This window comes from Canis aureus, chromosome 8 (genome assembly GCF_053574225.1).
Source record: "Canis aureus isolate CA01 chromosome 8, VMU_Caureus_v.1.0, whole genome shotgun sequence".
NCBI classification, from domain to species: domain Eukaryota; kingdom Metazoa; phylum Chordata; class Mammalia; order Carnivora; family Canidae; genus Canis; species Canis aureus.
Genome location: NC_135618.1, coordinates 51,402,913 through 51,424,974, shown reverse-complemented (window position 1 = coordinate 51,424,974; position 22,062 = coordinate 51,402,913). Strand labels below are relative to the sequence as shown.

Sequence of the window (22,062 nt, the reverse complement as noted above, 5' to 3'; positions counted from 1 at the left end):
TGTGCCCTCAGTTCCCCTTTGGAAGAATTTCAATATCACCTAATTAGGTAACATGGTAACTGGGCAACCATTACTTATAATAGACGTGGAGTTGTAAATTATTCTATTTAATTAAGAACTGCACGTTTCCTATTAAAGAAAAGCTTATCATAGGTTAGTAAATTTATTGGAAACACTTAACTTTAGCTAATTAAGCTGTTTGAACTCAAGGCAAGGGCATTCATTAATAATCAAGCCCAAGCAGTTAAGGGCAATTAGTGAAACAGCTGGTCTTTATCTCACTGATAAAGGATGGTTAATAGAGATCTTTACAGCTGTTATAAACTTCCCCAAAGCAATATCTTCTTCAAAAGTTTGCATTAGTAAAGATTACGGAAGAGGAAACTCAATTTAAAAGAACTGAGTTGGTAGCAATCTCGATCTCCAGCCTCAAACTGAGGGCCAAGGGAAATCCACCAATTCTGGCCTCATTCCCTACCTCTCCAATTTCTGGGCAAAGCCTGACCCCTAGGTCAACATTGTTGTTCTAGTTTCCATGGAAATCATGACTGCTGAGGAGCAAAGAGTATGGATTGGCCATGTATAGATGCAAGTATTATATTTTCTGACAGAAAATGGAGGAATGTGGTCTGACAAAGTGTTTTTTTTTTTTTTTAATGATCTGTGGATATCTTTATGTAGAAGGTCTCGCAGAGTTCCCTCTTTACATTGATATTGGCTTAAAATTCTTTTAAAATTGAAGTAGAAAGCACTAACTTTTAGAAAAACCTTGGCCGGGTGTCTTTTAGAATGTTCCACATCAGGATTTTTCTGCCATTTTCTCTTGGTGTGGTTTGACTTGTTCCCCTGTCCCCTGTATCTCCCTGCACACTGGAAGTTTGCCTCAGAGCCTTGATTAGATTGAGGTGACACCTTTTGGCCACTGGTGACACCTTTGGGGCATTACCATGTATTTCACATTGCATGATGCCAGGAGGCACATAAACATCTTTGTCCCCCTCTTGGTGATTTCCAGCTTGAGCCCTTAGTTAAAGAGGTAACACCCATTCTCCCCTTTATAAGGGTACATTTTCTGTTCTACAATCTGTACATAATATGTCGGCTGCTCCATTTATCTGCAGTGCTGTCTTCCTGTGCTTGGCTCTTTCTCATCACTCTGGACCATACTTAAGCATCACCTTCTTTCATTAGACATTAAACACCTGGTCTAAAGTGGCCTGTAAGGTCCTGTGTGCTCTGAAATCACCTTGGACAATGTCCTCTTCTCTGTTGCAGCCTTAGCCACATTGGGCATTTTAATGCCTGGAGTGTACCATGCTCCCTTCATCATACCTGAAACATACTACTCTCTTCCTTATCCAGTTACCCCCTCTCAGTCTTCTGGGGGTGAAGTAGGGTTAGTTCCTGAGGGATGTCTTCCTGAACTGCATACCCTATACCAATCTGGCTAAAAATCTCACTGTTGAATGTTCTTAAAGCACCATAGAAGTAAGTCTCCATGGTAATGCTCATCACACTTAGAGTTTTCCATTTTATTAATGTGATTATCGTACTAATTTCTGTCCCCCTGCTCCCACCAAGCAAAGCTCCAAAGGGGCAGGGAACCTGCCTAACTTTCTTTAACCTTGTAAACTCAAAACACCAAGCACAGAGCCTGGCATACAGTAGGTGCTCAATAAATATTTGTTGAACGAATGAATAAATGGTCACTAGTGGTTCAATGGTCCCAGGGGGACCCTATGTTAATGATTTCTTGAAGGACCCTGGTTCTGTTTGGTCCTGGGAGGTTTCTAGACTAAAGATTGGCAAATCTGGTGCTGCGAGGGAGAGACGCCTGGTCGCATTTCGGTGGTCATTGCAATGCCCAAGGCCAAGGGGAAGACCAGGAGACAAAAATTCGGTTACAATGTTAACCGGAAGAGTCTGAACCGGAATGCTTGACGGAAAGCAGCGCCACGGATTGAGTGTTCCCACATCCAACATGCCTGGGACCACGCTAAATCCGTGCGGCAGAACCTGGCCGAGATGGGGTTGGCTATGGACCCCAACAAGGCAGTACCCCTCCAAAAGAGAAAGGTGAAGGCCATGGAGGTGGACATAGAGGAGAGGCCTAAGGAGCTTGTGCGGAAGCCCTATGTGCTCAATGACCTAGAGGCAGAAGCCAGCCTCCCAGAAAAGAAAGGAAACACACTGTCTCGAGACCTTATTGACTATGTGCACTACATGGTGGAGAATAACGGGGAGGACAAGGCTATGGCCCGGGACGAGAAGAATTACTATCAAGATACCCCAAAACAGATTCGGAATAAGATCAACTTCTTTATTTTTTTTTATTTTATTATTTTTTATTATTTTTATTTTTTTTAAGATCAACTTCTATAGGCGTTTTTACCCAGCAGAGTGGCAAACCTTCATTGAATCTTTGCAGAAGAAGATGGAGATTGAGTGATTGGCTGATACCTACCCTGGGGCTGAGGTCTCCTCCTGGACCAGAGAAGCTGGAAGCCAGGGTTTAAGGCAAGAAGGGGCATGTGGCTAGATGAGGCTGGTCAAATCCCATGGAATCAAAAGGTTATACACACATGCAAATAGACACACTCACATTCCCTTCTCTGGGGAAGGAACTGTCTCCAAGAGGCTTCTGAGGGCCCTGAAAAAAGCCAGAACCTACTGTTTTCAGTGGGTGGTTTACATACAGTCTGTACATAATAAAACAAGGCTATTTTATTTTTCTGATGGTTATGTGTTCCCCTCATGGCCAAGTCCCAGGTTTGCCCCTGTGAAAATCAACTCAGGGCAGAGAGCCCATCTAACCCTTTATGTGCTGCATTCCCACACCCTCTTAGGTGTGGCCTCCCTCCTCTTGTCCCATTTTGGTTCCATTGTTCTGCCTTGGTTTCCTGCACAGCATTCACCCTTCTACAGAAGCCTGCTGCTAACCCTGGAGTGCTTGGGCAAGGTCTCTCTCCCCAACACTATATCTTCAACTATTACAATACCAAATCTCTCGCATTTCTAATGTTTCCTCCTCTAATCTGGTTCTTACTGCTCTTCAAAAGAATTGGGTGTTTTTACATAGGTCATTTCACATAAAACCTTGTTAAGGTCTGTGGCTTTATTTTATAGGTGAGGAGACTGAGGCTTCATAGGTCAATGTGAGGTTTGAAGTCAGGTTGGTCTAACAGCTAAGCCTGGGCTTTCACTTGCTATCCTCCTCTTCAGTCCCATACTGTCAGGGCAGGCTGGAAACTGACAGGGTCCCAGAAACCCCTCCTATGGGAGGTAGCTGGCTTAGCTCCTAACAGTGACTAACCCTTGTGAGCAGTGCACACAACCTTTGGAATCTAATCTGCAGCTGAGTGTGTTTTTTGTTTCCTTCTTTAAATAAGTAGGCTCCACGCCCAATGTGGGGCTTGAATTCATGACCCTGAGATAAAGAGTTATATGCTCTACCGACTGAGCCAGCCAGATTCCCTACTTGTGAGGGCTTTTATTCGGCCTCAGAACACATCTTACATGGCATTCCGAATTCTGGCCTTTAATAGCTGTCCGATTGTTTCTACCCAATTCAGGTGCCAATTTTAGGAAGCCTTTCCTACTACTGTCACCCATCCTGTTGCCCCTACACCCCAGACTTGCTTAGCAATACTTACCAGTCATAACTGCCTTTTCATCTGCTTGATGTCCCCTACCAGACTGGGCTTGAGTGCAGGCACCTTCCTTGGGAATCCAGAGCTGAGCCCAAGGCAGCTGTTGGGGGAATGCTCCATCCTAACTTCTAGCTCCCAGGGATGGGGCAGCCAGGTTTGGATACCTCCCAAAAGATTTGGAGTTAGGCCAAATCCCATGTTCCTTACCACCTCACTTCCAGGTGCACTGAAGGGCCAGGGCACTGGGATTTGCTGTTGACAAATGATTGTGTCACTGGAAGTATCCTACGACCACCCTCCTTACCTGCCCCTCACTGGAACTGTAATACTCAAAATCAGAATTCAAATAAAACAATATTTGAGTTTGGGGGGAAAAAAAAAGACTGGCAAATCTTTTCTAGAAAGAATAAGATAGTAAATATTTTCAGCCTTTTGGGGCAGACAGTTGACTAGGTTGGAGGCTGGAGGGCTTAATTTCCCCATCCATAAAAAGGGATTGCAACAGCTCCTAACTCATATGATTATCATGAAGGTTCGCTGAGCTAATATATGTGAAGGCTGCTGCGTAAGTGTCACTGGGGTTTTAGCTATTATTGTTGGGCTCATATATGGTGGGGACACAGGCAGCACAAGCATACATCAGTAAAGAAACACACGCTAGTATCAGCTAGAAGGAAGCAGAGCAAACAAACACCCTACTGGATTTACACGTGCGTGTCAGTGACAGACAGCTCGGATTAAGGAGCTGAGATGTCACAGCGGGGAGAGCAGCCTTGTTCCCAGAGGGAAACAACAACCTGCAGAAAGAAGTAGCACAAAGCTTCGGGAAGGTGGGGGGTGGAGTGGGGGTAGTAGCTTGAGGAAAAAGAGGAGCAGCAGAGGAGGTTGCGATTCCCTGTAATATTTTCCCTCGCAGAGTCCCAGGGGTTCCGGCAGAGGCCTTAATCGCCTATTCTAGGCATCGGAAGCCTAGCTCCTTGCTCGTGAGAGCTGTGCTCCCTCTTGCCTCTCTCTGTCTCTGTTAGAGCCTAATCATATTTGAAAGTAGTTTTTATCTGTGATTATTCATCCGTATGTGAGGAGCTTATGGGCCTAAGCCGCCCCTTTCAGCAGATCCAGGCACGTGGCTGTTAATACGCACAGTCCTGGAGCTGCCAGGAAGGCCAGCCCCCCCCCTCCCCCGCCAGCTGTCCACGCAGGGGGATTTTTGGAAATTCCAGGGGAACTGCTTTGGAGGTGGGGAGGGCAAGGCAGACAGTGCTGGCAAGGGGACCCAGAGCAACACAAATAGGAGAACTAATAGCAGGACATCCAGGCAGGGCCCTAAATTGATAAAGTAGGCTCGCCCTAAAGGCACAGCTCCTCAAACGGTAATAAGGTGTTGTCTGTGAGGATTACACATTAGTTTAGAGAACAATATTTCATTCTCGCTAGTGCTTTCTAATCTGCAGGAGATGTGCGGGGTGAGGCTTAATGCCACCCCCCCACCCCCCCGCCAGTTCAGGTTAGTCCTCTGTTAAATAGTGGTGAGGGGGAGGGAGATTTTACCTCTTTCTAGGGTGGTGGGGTGCAGACATCAAGGCAGGGAGCCAGGACCGGGGCAGGCCAAGGACAAATTCTGAGGGCACCAGGCAGGCTATGACAAAGCCAAAGCCATGGGATTGGCCCTGTTTCTCATCCTGGTGTTTCTTTTTTTTTGGTATTGTTTTACCATGTTGTGATGTAATTCAGATTTCATACAGCTTACCCACGGACAGTGTACAACCCAGTGGTTTTAGTATATTCACAGAGTTGTGCAACCATCACTACAATCAGTAGTGATTTTTTTAAAAAGATTTTATTTATTTATTCATGAAAGACACACACACACACAGTAGAACACTTTCATCCTCTGAAAGAAACCCCATATCTATTTAGCAGTTACTCCCCATTTCTCACCAATCTCCCAGCTGTAGGTAACCACTAATCTAATTTCTGTCTCTGTAGATTCTATCTCTATAGATTCAACTATATGCAATTGAAATTGTACAATATATGGTCTTTTGTGACTGGTTTCTTTCACTTAGCATAATATTTTCAAGATTCATCCATGTTGCTCTAAGGACAGCACTTGATGGGATGAGTGCTGGGTGTTATACTGTATGTTGGGAAATTGAATTTAAATTAAAAAATATATTAAAAAAAAGATTCATCCACGTTGGAGCATGCATCAATACTTCACTCCTTTTTATTGCCAAATGATATTCCACTGTATGGGCATACCACATTTTATTCATCCATTCATCTGTTGATGGACATTTCATTTTTTAAAAAAGATTTATTTCTTTATTTTAGGGAGAGACAGTATGCACATGAGCAGCAGGGTGGAGAGAAAGAGAGACAAGCAGACTCCCTTCTAAGTGGGGAGCTTGACATGGGGCTCAATCCCAGGACCCTGAGATCATGACCTGAGCCGTAACCAAAAGTTGGACACTAAGCCCTCCAGGCACCCCTTCTTATCATAGTCTCAATGAGCATTCCAATAACATATTACCTAAAAGGAGCACTTTTGGCAAATGTGGTCAGGGATGCAACTGCCATTCTCTCCTAGCGTGCTGCAGATCCAGATACGTGTGTCCTCACCGACTATTTGCCGGGTCTAGGTTAAGAGTACATACAAATAGAGGCTGTACATACTGTATGTCTGCATATTTAAATATAAATCAATATATGTTCCATTTTCCTAGCTTGGTAAAAAAAACCTTTGTAATGACAAAATTTAAAAATTCAAATAAAGCTAAGGTTTTACAAGAGCAAAAGTTGGCAAAATATCAAACTGTCAAAAGATGGGAAAATATACTCAATCAAATTATTGGACACTTTCTAGACATTCTGTTGGTGGGCTGGCAGGCAATGTTTGGATGAGTATAAAAAGATACATATAATTCTTAAAATATAGATTCCATAAATTTTATTTTTCTTGCCTTCATTTTAGCAAAATCACTTGTTTTCATAATCATGATATTCACTGATTTATATCTGTTGACAGTAATGGTTTAGTGATTAAAATAAAATATCAGACTCAAAATATTCAACATTTGGATATAGTTTCACCAAGAAAGTACATTATAGTCAGGATAAAAATTAAAAAATTAAAGTTATTTTTCATGTTTTCAAGAAAAGCTACTTCTTCCTAAGGTACTCAATATCATTTATCAAAAATGAAGGGCAAAATACAAATTATGAGTAAATGTGAATGCTTTAAATATTCAAATATTTTAAAAATTTAGATAAAGTTGAAATATAATTTTTGAAATTTTAATTAGATTTTACTATGAATTTTTATTTAAAAACTATTCAGAATTCTAATTTTCTGTGTCCTATTCAGTTGTCAATGTCAAGAATCAGTGTCATGGGTCCTATGTTGTGCCCAGACTTCTGCACATATGAAATTAAGAGTAATATAAATTGTTTAATATTGCATTCTCCTCAGCCATTGCAGATGCCATCCCGCTTCCTGCAAAGGTCCAGAGCTGCAAATTGGAACACAGAGAGAAGCAAAAATAGGCAGTTAGTACTATGGGGAGATGGTATGATGCTGTGCAAAAATCTATTGCATTTACTCCATCTGAGTCTTTAATAAGTCACTGAACTTGTCCTTTCTCTTCCTAAGTGCTCCTGCCACTCAGATCATTTTGACACTCCACAGCTGTGCCCATCTCAGTCTTTGGCCTCAGTACTACACACAAGCCTTCAAGCCCGTCAGACATAGTTGCCTTCTGGTTTGGGGACAGAGGTCAAAATCTGGGAGAAGTGACTCTCTGGTGCCTGAGTGGTGTTACTGATGAGAGTTGATGTTTTGGGTGATGGTCAGGCTTTGATGGTGCTGGTGCAGAGCCCAAGTGACAGAGGGACCAAGGACCTCAGGTCTGAAGGTGGTCCTGCAGATGTGTGTGGGTGAAGAAGAGTTTGAGGAATGGCATTTTTTTAAATATTTTTTTTATTTATTTATGACAGTCACACAGAGAGAGAGAGAGAGAGAGACAGAGGCAGAGACACAGGCAGAGGGAGAAGCAGGCTCCATGCACCGGGAGCCTGACGTGGGATTCGATCCCGGGTCTCCAGGATCGCGCCCTGGGCCAAAGGCAGGCGCCAAACCGCTGCGCCACCCAGGGATCCCGAGGAATGGCATTTTGAGTGCAGAAACTATCTCCTTTTTTTTTTTTTTAAAAGATTTTATTTATTTATTCATGAAAGACACACACAGAGAGACAGAGAGAGAGAGAGAGAGAGAGAGGCATAGGCAGAGGGAGAAGCAGGCTCCCCATGGGGAGCCTGATGTGGGACTTGATCCCAGGACCCCGGGTTCACGACCTGAGCCAAAGGCTCAACCCCTGAGCCACCCCACATGTCCCAGAAACCACCATCTTTTGGTGCTTGTGAGAACTTCTCTCCATATTCCTTGTCTAGGAGGCTTCTCACTTCTGATGTGACTGTTCTGTGAATAATACTAAGTGCTGAGGTGTTTATGGGTCAGAGTGGTGGGCCTTTCCACTTTATTTAAGGATGCAAGTATTATTTTCTTAATACTGGTGGCTTTTGATTTTGTGGACCAAAAGCATTGCCACAGATACATATTCTTATCTACAGATAAGAACTAGGCAAATGCTGTGGTATTTGGGAAAAAAAAAAAGTCAACAACCACCCAACCTCACTTGATCAATTTTATTTGAGCTATTAGCCAAGAATATTTTGCACTAGAGACTTCTTACATCAAGTAATAACTGAACGTTAAGCAAACAGATCATCAATTATTAACATGTAGCTGCTATTAATGTAATCCTTTACATATCAGTAACACCAGCATTTGGAAGGGGAATAGTAAGCTAGTTATTAAAGGCATCTGCTGTACAAAATAAGAATATAAGGGAAGGGAGAAGAAATGTGTGGGAAATAATCAGAAAGGGAGACAGAACATAAAGACTCCTAACTCTGGGAAACGAACTAGGGGTTGTGGAAAGGGAGGAGGGCAGGGGGTGGGGGTGAATGGGTGACGGGCACTGAGGGGGGCACTTGACGGGATGAACACTGGGTGTTATTCTGTATGCTGGCAAGTTGAACACCAATAAAAAATAAATTTATTATAAAAAAAGAATATAACCACATTCCCTTTGCTAAATTTTTTAGATGATCAATCTCTAAATTTTCCACTAAGGAATGGGTGTTAAAATTGGGAGAGAGATGTAAACTCCAGTCCGATGTCGAAATATCTGATCAAGATGCCAACAAAAGCAGTATTTAGAAGGCTCAGGACTCTTGCAAACCCCAAATCTACCTTTAATATTTGATCTAGATACTTCACTGGCCAAACTCAGGACAATGTCTTTTTGGGAATACATTTTCTTTTACTTATTTTTTGGAATATAGATTATATATTTGCATGGTTAGAAAACTAAAAAGTAAAAAAAAAAGGAAAATTACAGTGAAAATTCTTCTTCCTACACTGCCCTCCTGCCAATGAGAAATCATTTTTTCATATTTATGTATCTGTCCAGAGCTCCTTTGCAAATATTAACGGATAATAATTTTGACTCTTATTTCACAGAGTTTTGCATCTTGGGTTATTTACTTATATACCCTGGATATTCTTTCGTATCAGCACACGGAGAGCTTCCTTATTTTTATTTCCAACCACACAGTACCCTATTAGAGGTTGCCCATACTTTATTTAACTAGTCTACTCTAGATGGATGTTGGGTTGTCTCCAACTATTACTTAGGCTAAACACACTGCAATGGATAGTCTTGTACATGCATGATTTCACATGTATTTAGGATAAATTTCCAGAAGTAGAATTGCTGGCTCAAATTGTACATGCATTTGTGGTTCTGCATAGGTATTGCCGCATTGTCCCTCCCTGAGGGTGGCAGCCCTGTGTGCTCCCACACTAGCAATGAAGGAGAGCATCTGCCTCCCCAGTGCTCATTTGTGTTTTTGCAGAACTGAGTGGGAGACTGTCCCACTCAGCATCAACTTTGTAGGAGAGACGAGCACCATTCACTCCTTATTTCCCTATCATTCTGCAACCTTTCACTCCTTGCCACTTGCTCGCTGCAGGACTGTAGCCAAGTTACTTATGCACCCCTGCCTCAGTTTCTTCATATGGAAAATGGGATGTGAGTACCCACAGCTTATGGTAGCCTGGAGCATTCCATGAGCTAATGCCCACAAAGCACTGAGCAAGGTGCAAACCTCGCTCAGCATTAAAAATGCTGTCTGTTGTTACATGAATCAAATAAATAATGCCCCTTAGGGACTGTTCCAGCTCTGCCTCTATTTGGCCAGAGTGTATTAACACCTATGTGCTAAAACTAGAAACGCACTGAACATTTTTCTGGAGGCATCTTGGTCAACAAACATGAGCTCCTTCTTTGGGTTTAATCTGCAAGGAAACTAGAAGTTGCTAGTGGCAAAAGGGAGGTGATGAGGATAGTAGAGTAGGAGCAGTTTCAGTGAGTTTTGGAGAAGGAGCGCCAGCTGGTGCTTACGAGTGCTTTGGCACCAAAATCCCCATCTCCAGGAGGAGGTTCTGAACCATGTGTTCCAGATACTGGGAGCCCCAGGGTACTGTCTGGCCAGGAAAGTTTTGCCAGGACAGGCAAGGTTCTAGAATCCCGAGTGCTGGGAAGGGGTTGGAGATGGCGCTACTCCCTTGGGCCAAGCAGAGTTGTCAGCAAAGCTTTATGGTCGAAGGCTCTTTCCCTGGAGTCAGACAAACCTGAGTTCAAATCTGACTTTACCACCTGCCAGGCAGATCCCCTCAGGTGCACTCATATTTCTGGTCCTCTCTTTCTTCATCTGTCATTTGAGGATAGAAGCCACAAGAGAAGTATTCTCGGACTGCTTCTGTATTCACAGGGAGGCTGTGAGGACTACATGATGTAATGGTTCTTAGGCATGGAGCACCTTGCCTAGCATATCATAAGCACTTGATAAATGTCAACAACTATTTAGGACATCAAATGAATAGGGCTTTACAAACTCTGTGTCTCTGGGACATAAGAGGGAGACTCCCCTCCTACCCCCCCCTAGGGTGGGGGAACAGTCTACATCAACAAATTCAAATCATAAAATCAGAAAAGACCCATTTGGATGGATGTACAGTTATAGAGGAAAAGTGCCTCTTAGCATACATGTTATTTGCAACAAAGCAAAACGAATTTGTAAGCATCTGATTGCAGATGCAGGGGAAGGAGATCCTGGAAAAATTTCCTGCGGTCTTGAGGCAGCAAATGGAAAATGAGTTGTATAGTACTGATTGCTGCTAATTTAAGACTTATAAAAATCACCGATAATCTTTTCAGTGTTCTCAGCTTTTCTATGTTATTTACTAAAGATAAAATAGCCATACTTTTCCATACATTATCAGTATCCCTTGATCTCATTTCCACGTTAAGGACATATGTTCCTTAAACACTTTTACTGCTTCTACCTTTTTTTTTTTTCTTTTTTCCCCCAAACCATCACTCTCTGTAAGATCTTAATCCTTGTGCTTGGGAATCATCAAGTGTGCTTGATCATCAAGTAGCACATCAGTAGTGCTCCTCTCTTTGCCTGGAATGCCCTGATCTGTCTGCCATGCCTGGCAGGTTCCTGCTTCCCTACCAGCCATCAACTTCCTTCTGAAGTATTTCCCAGTATCACCAACAGCCATCAATGGCTCTTTCTTCTTTGATTCTGTAGGGTTCTATTTAATGTTTCTTTTATAACAATTTTCATATATATAGATGGCTTGAGTTCTTCGTGTACACATCTGTTTCTCCCCTCACACTGGGAGATGTTTGAGTGAAGGATTACATCCCTCCTTCCCTTTCTTCCAAGTTCATCAAACATGTATTAAGTGTCAAGTCCTATGATAGGGCCTGTGACTAAGGGAATGAATTAGACACACTTCCTACTCTGTAGGGGAGAGCTCAACTAATTTGGGAGCAAAGTAAAAAATGAGACACAGAACTAATTGTTGTTTTTTGTCTCCTATATGTGCCCATTATTATTCCCATCTTATTGGTGAAAAGCATGGGTCAGAGAGGAGATATAACTTGCCGAATAACGCAGGGCTTGCAAGAAGCTATAAGATGATGTCTAGGTGAGGGTCGGGAGAGCCGCAGGAGGAGGTGATGCCCAGCAACATGGTGACTGTGAGGATTTGGCCAGGTGAAGAAGTGCAGGAACGGAGGAGGAGGGGGCAGGCTGTCCAAAGGCTTGGGGGTGTTTGGAAACTGCCTCTTACAGATGAGAGATAACAGTCAGGAAACACAAGAATCTCAAGAGGTGGCTTGGGGGCCTGGTCATACTACCTAACTCTCCGATCTCTTATCATCTCTCCTCCGCATGGCCCTAGGCAGTATCTTCTAGTCTAAATGAGAGTGAGACAGGTGGAGAATCTCTTCTCTTCCCATTGCTTTTACTCAAGCCACTCAGTCAAGGACAGGAATGTTCTTTCTTTTATTGCATGGCAGTTAATAGAAAGGGCTCTGGAGGTAGGCTGCTTGGGGCTTGCATCCTGGCTCTGCTACTTACTGGCTTTGTGACTTTGGGCAAGGTGTTAGTATCTGTACCTCAGTTTCCCTACCTGTAAAATGTGGTTAATGACAATAGCTAATTTGTGGTGTTTCTGCAAAAATTTAAAAATTAAAGCATTTAAAACACTTAGGACAGTACCTGGCACATCATAGGTGCAAGGTATATGATGATGATGATGCTCGTCATGACAAGAGTGGTGATTAAAATTACTCTACACAAGCCTCCTCTCCCCTGGTTCTTTTGTACTAAATATTAATGGCTTAAAGTCATAACCAAATGGAAATTAGTTCTTTTCCTCCAAGACAAGGCGAGCTTAGACTTAAGGTTTAATTTGCTGTCTAGTGCAATAAACAAAGGGAAGAAAAACAAAACCATTACATTTTACCTTAAAATAGTAGGACTGCTCACATGTATGTTATACCCAAAGTTGTTTGAGTTGATGTTATTCAAAAATGGAAGCAATCTAATCCAATCCATTTACTACAATTATGATGGATAAACTGAAGCTCAGAGAACGGAACTGACCAATGCATGGTCACATAGCTATGGGACTAGAATTAGAACACATGTCTCCTGCTTCCTGTTCATGTTTGTTGGGGTGCCCCACAGCCCTGAAGAAATATAGCCATTCTCTATCCTATGACAGGATTCAAAAACCATTTTTTTTTTTTTTTTTTTGTGAAAAGCATGATAGTAAATATTTTAGGCTTTTTGGGTCATATGTCTCTGTCACAATTGAACTCTGTTATTATAGTGCAAAAGCAGCTGTGGATGGTATGCAAATGAATGGATGTGGCTGTTTTTCAGTAAAACTTTCTAAAAGGTGATAGGCCAGATTTGACCCACAGGCCATGGTTTGCAGATCCTTGGTCTGTGGCATCTGGAGTGTTAGAAGTGAATACCAAGGCAATATATGCTTCTTTCTATGAAACAGAAGCTGATCATCAAATGATAAACATGAAGTGGGAAACGTGTGTGAAGTAATAAGGAGAATTAGGCAAAAACCAATTTTACACTTCCAACCCAGCCATTCCTGTTTCCTTTTATTTCTACATTTTTTTAAAAGAAGATTTTATTTTATTTTATTTTAAAAAAGATTTTATTTATTTGAGAGAGCAAGTGAGAGAGAGAGAGAGAGAGCATGAGCAGGGGGAGAGGGAGAAACAGACTCCTTGCTAAGCAGGGAGCCTGACGGAAGACTCTGTCCCAGGACTCTGGGATCATAACCTGAGCTGAAGGTAGACACCTAACCAACTGAGCCACCCAGTCATCCCTTTTTATTTTATTTTATTTTATTTATTTTATTTTATTTTATTTTATTTTATTTTATTTTATTTTATTTTATTTTATTTTATTTTATTTTATTTTATTTTATTTTATTTTAAAGATTTTATTTATTTATTCATGAGAGACACAGAGAGGGACTTGATCCCAGGACTCTGGGATCACGTCCTGAGACGAAGGCAGACACTCAACCACTGACCCACCCAGGCGTCCCTATTTATTTATTCTAGAGAGAGAGAATGAGTGTGAGAGAGTGCATGTGTGCACAAGTGGGGGTAGGGGAAGGACAGACAGAGAAAGGGAATCTTGAACAAATGCCACATTCAGCATGGAGCACACTGTGAGGCTTGATCTCATGACCCTGAGATCATGACCTGAATAGAAATCAAGGGTTATATGCTTAACCAACTGATCCACCCAGGTGCTCCTAAATTTTCTTTTTTTTTAAAAGAGAGAAAGTAGAGATGGCAATTTTTCTACATTAATGAATAAGATTAAGGGAGACATTTAGTAAAATCGTGTCAGTTACCATGGTATCCCTGGTACAACTTGCCAGAAACTCCAACTAAAAGGGCAAATTTTATCTATGTGACTCAGGTAATTTTAATCTATAGCATAAGAATTATCCATTTAGCTCCCAGAGATTAGCTTGCTTTATTAGGATATAAAAAAAAATAAGCAGAAAGAAGAGAGAAAGTGTTGAGAGATGATTTGCTTTAGTTTGAGGAAATCAGTCCGTAGTTAATTAGGGCAAACATTAGAGGCCACAGACAGGTTAGCAGAATGAGGCTTAATTGTTATCAGGTAAGTGTACAGTTAAAATACCACGGAGCATTCTTTCTGTGAGGTACATAGTTACGTGCATCTTTTGAAATTGTTCATAATGGGGAAATATATTAATTATCTTTTGCTGCATGGTAATTACACCCAAATTTAGCAGCTTAAAACAACACACACTTATCATCACACAGTTGCCATGATCAGGAACCCAGATGCAGCTTAGCTGCTTCCTGTGCTTCAGACTCTCTCACATGCCGCCATTAAGGTGTCAGCCAGGCTGGGGTTTCATCTCAGGGTTCTAATGGGAAGGATCCACTTTCTAGCTCTTGTGGTTGTTGGCAGGGTTCAGTTCCTCGAGGGTCATTGGACTGAGGGCTTCAATCCTGTGCTGGCTGTTGGCTAGATGCCAACCTCAGTTCCTTGCCTTGTGGGCATCTCCAGTATGGCAACTTTCTTTTTCAAAGCACAGAAACCAAGAAGGCAATAGAGTCAACTAGCAAGATGGAAGTCAGTCTTGTGTAAGTAATGATGGAAGGGACATCCCATCACTGTTGCCATATTCTGTGGGCTACAAGTAAGTCACAGGTCTTGTTCACGCCAAGAAAGGAGATTATATAAGGACATGAAAATTAAGGGATGGGGATGATTCGGTGGCATTTTGGAGTTTACCTACTAGAGGGAAGGAGTAACAGTGATGTTAGCCTGTAATGAGAACAAGACCTTCCATGTTGGGAAGGTCTCTGAAGGTGTATTTAAGATTTTATTTATTTATTTATTTATTTATTTATTTATTTATTTATTTATTTATTTAAGAGTGTATGTGTAAGTGGGGGAAGGACTAAAGGGAGGGGGAGAGGGAGAATATCGAGGAGACTCTGTGCTGAATGCAGAGCCTGATGCAGGGCTTGATCTTACAGCCCTGAAATCATGATCTAGGCCAAAATAAAGAATCAGCTACTTAACCAATTGAGCCACCCAGGAACCCTTCTGAGGCTGTATTTAAAGGATTAGTGATTTTTGGAGCACCTGGGTGGCTCAGTGATTGAGCATCTGCCTTTGGCTCAGGTCATGATCCCGGGATCTTGGGATCGATTCCCACATCGGGCTCCCTGCAGGGAACCTGCTTCTCCCTCTGCCTATGTCTCTGCCTCTGTCTCTGTCTCTCATGAATAAATAAATAAAATCTTTAAAAAAAATCAAAGGACTAGTGATTATTGATCACTGTCATGGACAGAGATGGGGGGATGTGTGCACATACTACACATTTTCCATCTGTAACATGAAACTCTTTCTAGTTTCTGGGAAATCTGAATGGTGTGGAGACCATTCAGTTTCATTAAATTTAAGTGCTAGATAAGACAGGGCCCATGAAACATTGGATTCTTTTAGTGACAAGCAACAGAAAATCTAACCCAGGTGACTTAAGATAAGAGAAAATTTATTGGCTTACATAATTGGAACATCCAGGAATAAATCTCAGTTCAGGGCTTAACACAATATATATTTGTTTATTTTTAAATTAGAGTTATTGAGGTATAATTATGTTCCTAATAATTGATGCTGATCATCATTGCATGTGTTTATTTGCCATCTGCATAACCTCTTTGGTGAAGTGTCTGTGCATATCTTTTGCCCATTTAAAAAATTGTATTCTTCACTATTTTGAGGATAAACACCATTCTTGGATAGAATTCTTATAGGTCAACTTTGAGTGAATAGAAACCACAACAGTAATTATATAATGAGGCCTATTTTTCTTTAAAAAAATTGAAAGTATGTAAAAGAATGTAAGAACTCCAGAGACAGTAAAATAACACAGCCTCATATAAAAATACTGGCATTTTATTATTATTAAGTTTTCAGAGTTCTTTATATTTTCTGGATGTGAACCCTTTACCAGAAATATGTTTTACAAATACTTTACCCTACTCTATGGTTTCCATTTTCATTATCCTAATAGAGCCTTTTGAAGTTTAGAATGTTAATGAAATCCCGTTTGTCAAATGTTTTTTTAGGGATAACACTTTTGGTGTCATGTCTAAGAAATCTTTGCTTATCTCATGATCACAAAATTTTATTCTGTGTTTTCTTCTAGAAATTTTATAGTTTTGCATCCTACTTTTAGGTCTGTGATCCATTTCAAGTTAGTTTTTGTGTAAAGCATTTGTCAAGGTTTGTTTATTTATTTATTTGCAAGTGGCAAACCAATGATTTCAGCACCATTTTTTGAGACTACTCTTAAAAAAAATTTTTTTTGAAAGAATTGGAGAGTGTGAGCAGGGGAGGGTCAGAGAGGGAGAGAGAGAGAAAGAGAGAGAGAATATCAAGCAGGCTCCATGCTCAGCACAGATCAGGGCTCACCCTCAGGACCCTGAGATCATGACCTGACCCAAAATTAAGAGTTGGAGGCTTAACTGACTAAGCCACCCAGGTGCCCCAAGAATACTATCCTTTTTATATCAAATGGCCTTGATGCATTTGTAAAATGCATTTGACCATATAAGTGTGGGTCTCTTTCTGGATTTTCTATCTTGTCTCTTTTTACAAGGGTATGCTTCCTCAGAGTTGGCTCTGTGTTTTAGGTATACTCCTTTTCTCATGATAGCTGACAGTAGCTCCTGGAACCTGATTCTTCAGCCTCATGTTCAAGCATCTTTAGTCTGGTATTCACCACAAAAATACTGAGATTGATCAAGTCTGATTAGGTCATGTGACATACACTGATTTTTCTGGCCCTGAGTCATCTCCTCTACCTGTAGGATTAGTAATAGAGTCCCACTCAGACAACATAGATTAAGAGGGAAGAGTGGATCTTCAAAAGAAAAACCAGGATGGAGAAAAACCAGAAGGGAGAAAGTATATGCTGGATGGCCCAACTGAAGATCAAAAAACAATAGCGACCAAATACCCCAACAAATATTGATTCTTACTCCTGACCTGAAGATTTTGTAGTCTACAGGGACACAAGCACGGAAGAAAATAAATTGTAATAGCTTGTGAGAGTTTAACAACTCAAATGTGTCCAAGATATAGGTGAGGGAATAATTAAATCTATCTGGGTGTTCTGAGTGGACTCTGCAGATAGTGTATCTGAAAAGGATTTTAAAAATGAATAAGGAAGGAGTGCCTGGGTGGCTGAGTTGGTTAAGCTTCTGACTTGTTTTTGGCTCAGGTTATGATCTTGGGGTCATGAGATTGAGCCCTGTGGTAGGCCGTGGGCTCAGTGGAGAGTCTGCTTGAGATTCTCTTTCTCCTCCCCCCGCCCCACTCACTCAAGCTCTCTCTCTAAAATAAATAAATCTTTTTAAAAATGGATAAGGAAGATGTGGTATATATACACAATGGAATATTACTCAGCCATCAAAAAGAATGGGTGACAGGCACTGAGGGGGGCACTTGACGGGATGAGCACTGGGTGTTATTCTGTATGTTTGCAAATTGAACACCAATAAAAAATAAATTTATTATTAAAAAAAGTTTTTTTAAATAAAAGTTTATAGAAAAGACAAAACTTGAAAGATGTAAGCACTTTAAATGTTAAATATAGTTCTCGATAATTTTATACTAATTTGCTGATGGGTATAATAAATATCCTATCATTGTAATAAAATGGAAAAAAAAAAGAATGAAATCTTGCCCTCTGCAATAATGTGGATGGAGCTAGAGAGTAGTAGGCTAAGCAAAATGAGTCAGAGAAAGAGAGAAACCATATGATTTCACTGGTATGTGGAATTTACGAAACAAAACAAATGAACAAAGGGAAAAAAAAGAGAGAGGCAAACCAAGAAACAGACTCTTAACTATAGAGAACAAACTGATGGTCACCAGAGGGAAGGTTAGTGGACGGGGGGATGGGTGAAAGAGGTGAAGGGGATTAAGGAGCGCACTTGCTGTGATGAGTACCAGGTGATTTATGGAAGTGTTGAATCACTATATTGTACTCCTGAAACAATACTACACTGTTATGTTAACTAAATGGAATTTAAATAAAAACTTTTTTTTTTTTTTTTTTTTTTTTTTTTATTGGTGTTCAATTTACTAACATACAGAATAACACCCAGTGCCCGTCACCCATTCACTCCCACCCCCCGCCCTCCTCCCCTTCTACCACCCCTAGTTCGTTTCCCAGAGTTAGCAGTCTTTACGTTCTGTCTCCCTTTCTGATATTTCCCACACATTTCTTCTCCCTTCCCTTATTTTCCCTTTCACTATTATTTATATTTCCCAAATGAATGAGAACATATAATGTTTGTCCTTCTCCGACTGACTTACTTCACTCAGCATAATACCCTCCAGTTCCATCCACGTTGAAGCAAATGGTGGGTATTTGTCATTTCTAATAGCTGAGTAATATTCCATTGTATACATAAACCACATCTTCTTTATCCATTCATCTTTCGTTGGACACCGAGGCTCCTTCCACAGTTTGGCTATCGTGGCCATTGCTGCTAGAAACATCGGGGTGCAGGTGTCCCGGCGTTTCATTGCATTTGTATCTTTGGGGTAAATCCCCAACAGTGCAATTGCTGGGTCGTAGGGCAGGTATATTTTTAACTGTTTGAGGAACCTCCACACAGTTTTCCAGAGTGGCTGCACCAGTTCACATTCCCACCAACAGTGTAAGAGGGTTCCCTTTTCTCCGCATCCTCTCCAACATTTGTTGTTTCCTGCCTTGTTAATTTTCCCCATTCTCACTGGTGTGAGGTGGTATCTCATTGTAGTTTTGATTTGTATTTCCCTGATGGCAAGTGATGCAGAGCATTTTCTCATATGCATGTTGGCCATGTCTATGTCTTCCTCTGTGAGATTTCTGTTCATGTCTTTTGCCCATTTCATGATTGGATTGTTTGTTTCTTTGGTGTTGAGTTTAAGAAGTTCTTTATAGATCTTGGAAACTAGCCCTTTATCTGATATGTCATTTGCAAATATCTTCTCCCATTCTGTAGGTTGTCTTTGAGTTTTGTTGACTGTATCCTTTGCTGTGCAAAAGCTTCTTATCTTGATGAAGTCCCAATAGTTCATTTTTGCTTTTGTTTCTTTTGCCTTCGTGGATGTATCTTGCAAGAAGTTACTATGGCCGAGTTCAAAAAGGGTGTTGCCTGTGTTCTTCTCTAGGATTTTGATGGAATCTTGTCTCACATTTAGATCTTTCATCCATTTTGAGTTTATCTTTGTGTATGGTGAAAGAGAGTGGTCTAGTTTCATTCTTCTGCATGTGGATGTCCAATTTTCCCAGCACCATTTATTGAAGAGACTGTCTTTCTTCCAATGGATAGTCTTTCCTCCTTTATCGAATATTAGTTGCCCATAAAGTTCAGGGTCCACTTCTGGATTCTCTATTCTGTTCCACTGATCTATGTGTCTGTTTTTGTGCCAGTACCACACTGTCTTGATGACCACAGCTTTGTAGTACAACCTGAAATCTGGCATTGTGATGCCTCCAGATATGGTTTTCTTTTTTAAAATTCCCCTGGCTATTCGGGGTCTTTTCTGATTCCACACAAATCTTAAAATAATTTGTTCTAACTCTCTGAAGAAAGTCCATGGTATTTTGATAGGGATTGCATTAAACGTGTATATTGCCCTGGGTAACATTGACATTTTCACAATATTAATTCTGCCAATCCATGAGCATGGAATATTTTTCCATCTCTTTGTGTCTTCCTCAATTTCTTTCAGAAGTGTTCTATAGTTTTGAGGGTATAGATCCTTTACATCTTTGGTGAGGTTTATTCCTAGGTATCTTATGCTTTTGGGTGCAATTGTAAATGGGATTGACTCCTTAATTTCTCTTTCTTCAGTCTCATTGTTTGTGTATAGAAATGCCACTGACTTCTGGGCATTGATTTTGTATCCTGCCACGCTACCGAATTGCTATATGAGTTCTAGCAATCTTGGGGTGGAGACTTTTGGGTTTTCTATGTAGAGTATCATGTCATCGGCGAAGAGGGAGAGTTTGACTTCTTCTTTGCCAATTTGAATGCCTTTAATGTCTTTTTGTTGTCTGATTGCTGAGGCTAGGACTTCCAGTACTATGTTGAATAGCAGTGGTGAGAGTGGACATCCCTGTCTTGTTCCTGATCTTAGGGGAAAGGCTCCCAGTGCTTCCCCATTGAGAATGATATTTGCTGTGGGCTTTTCATAGATGGCTTTTAAGATGTCGAGGAATGTTCCCTCTATCCCTACACTCTGAAGAGTTTTGATCAGGAATGGATGCTGTATTTTGTCAAATGCTTTCTCTGCATCCAATGAGAGGATCATATGGTTCTTGGTTTTTCTCTTGCTGATATGATGAATCACATTGATTGTTTTACGGGTGTTGAACCAGCCTTGTGTCCCAGGGATAAATCCTACTTGGTCATGGTGAATAATTTTCTTAATGTACTGTTGGATCCTATTGGCCAGTATCTTGTTGAGAATTTTTGCATCCATGTTCATCAAGGATATTGGTCTGTAATTCTCCTTTTTGGCGGGGTCTTTGTCTGGCTTTGGAATTAAGGTGATGCTGGCTTCATAGAACGAATTTGGAAGTACTCCATCTCTTTCTATCTTTCCAAACAGCTTTAGGAGAATAGGTATGATTTCTTCTTTAAACGTTTGATAAAATTCTCCTGGGAAGCCATCTGGCCCTGGACTCTTGTGTCTTGGGAGGTTTTTGATGACTGCTTCAATTTCCTCCCTGGTTATTGGCCTGTTCAGGTTTTCTATTTCTTCCTGTTCCAGTTTTGGTAGTTTGTGGCTTTCCAGGAATGCGTCCATTTCTTCTAGATTGCCTAATTTATTGGCGTATAGCTGTTCATAATATGTTTTTAAAATCGTTTGTATTTCCTTGGTGTTGGTAGTGATCTCTCCTTTCTCATTCATGATTTTATTAATTTGAGTCTTCTCTCTCTTCTTTTTAATAAGGCTGGCTAATGGTTTATCTATCTTATTAATTCTTTCAAAGAACCAACTCCTGGTTCTGTTGATCTGTTCCACAGTTCTTCTGGTCTCGATTTCGTTGAGTTCTGCTCGAATCTTTATTAGCTCCCTTCTTCTCTTGGGTGTAGGATCTATTTGCTGTTTTTTCTCTAGCTCCTTTATGTGTAAGGTTAGCTTTTGTATTTGAGTTCTTTCCAGTTTTTGAATGGATGCTTGTATTGCGATGTATTTCCCCCTTAGGACTGCTTTTGCTGCATCCCAAAGATTTTGAACAGTTGTATCTTCATTCTCATTAGTTTCCATGAATCTTTTTAATTCTTCCTTAATTTCCTGGTTGACCCTTTTATCTTTTAGCAGGATGGTCCTTAACCTCCATGTGTTTGAGGTCCTTCCAAACTTCTTGTTGTGATTTAGTTCTAATTTCAAGGCATTATGGTCCGAGAATATGCAGGGGACAATCCCAATCTTTTGGTATCGGTTCAGACCCGATTTGTGACCCAATATGTGGTCTATTCTGGAGAAAGTTCCATGTGCGCTTGAGAAGAATGTGTATTCAGTTGAGTTTGGATGTAAAGTTCTGTAGATATCTGTGAGATCCATCTGGTCCAGTGTATCATTTAAAGCTCTCGTTTCTTTGGAGATGTTTTGCTTAGAAGGCCTATCGAGTATAGAAAGAGCTAGATTGAAGTCACCAAGTATAAGTGTATTATTATCTAAGTATTTCTTCACTTTGGTTAATAATTGATTTATATATTTGGCAGCTCCCACATTTGGAGCATATATATTGAGGATTGTTAAGTCCTCTTGTTGAATAGATCCTTTAAGTATGATATAGTGTCCCTCTTCATCTCTCACTACAGTCTTT

At 40.8% G+C, this 22,062-nt stretch overlaps 1 long non-coding RNA gene and 1 pseudogene across 2 annotated transcripts in view; both read left to right on the top strand.

The window, feature by feature from the left end:
- LOC144319052 (uncharacterized) overlaps nt 1–22,062 on the top strand; it is a 431,793-nt gene that overhangs the window by 70,299 nt on the left and 339,432 nt on the right. The gene's annotated exons all lie outside the window — the stretch shown is intronic.
- LOC144318124 (nucleolar protein 16 pseudogene) lies at nt 1,851–2,378 on the top strand (annotated as a pseudogene).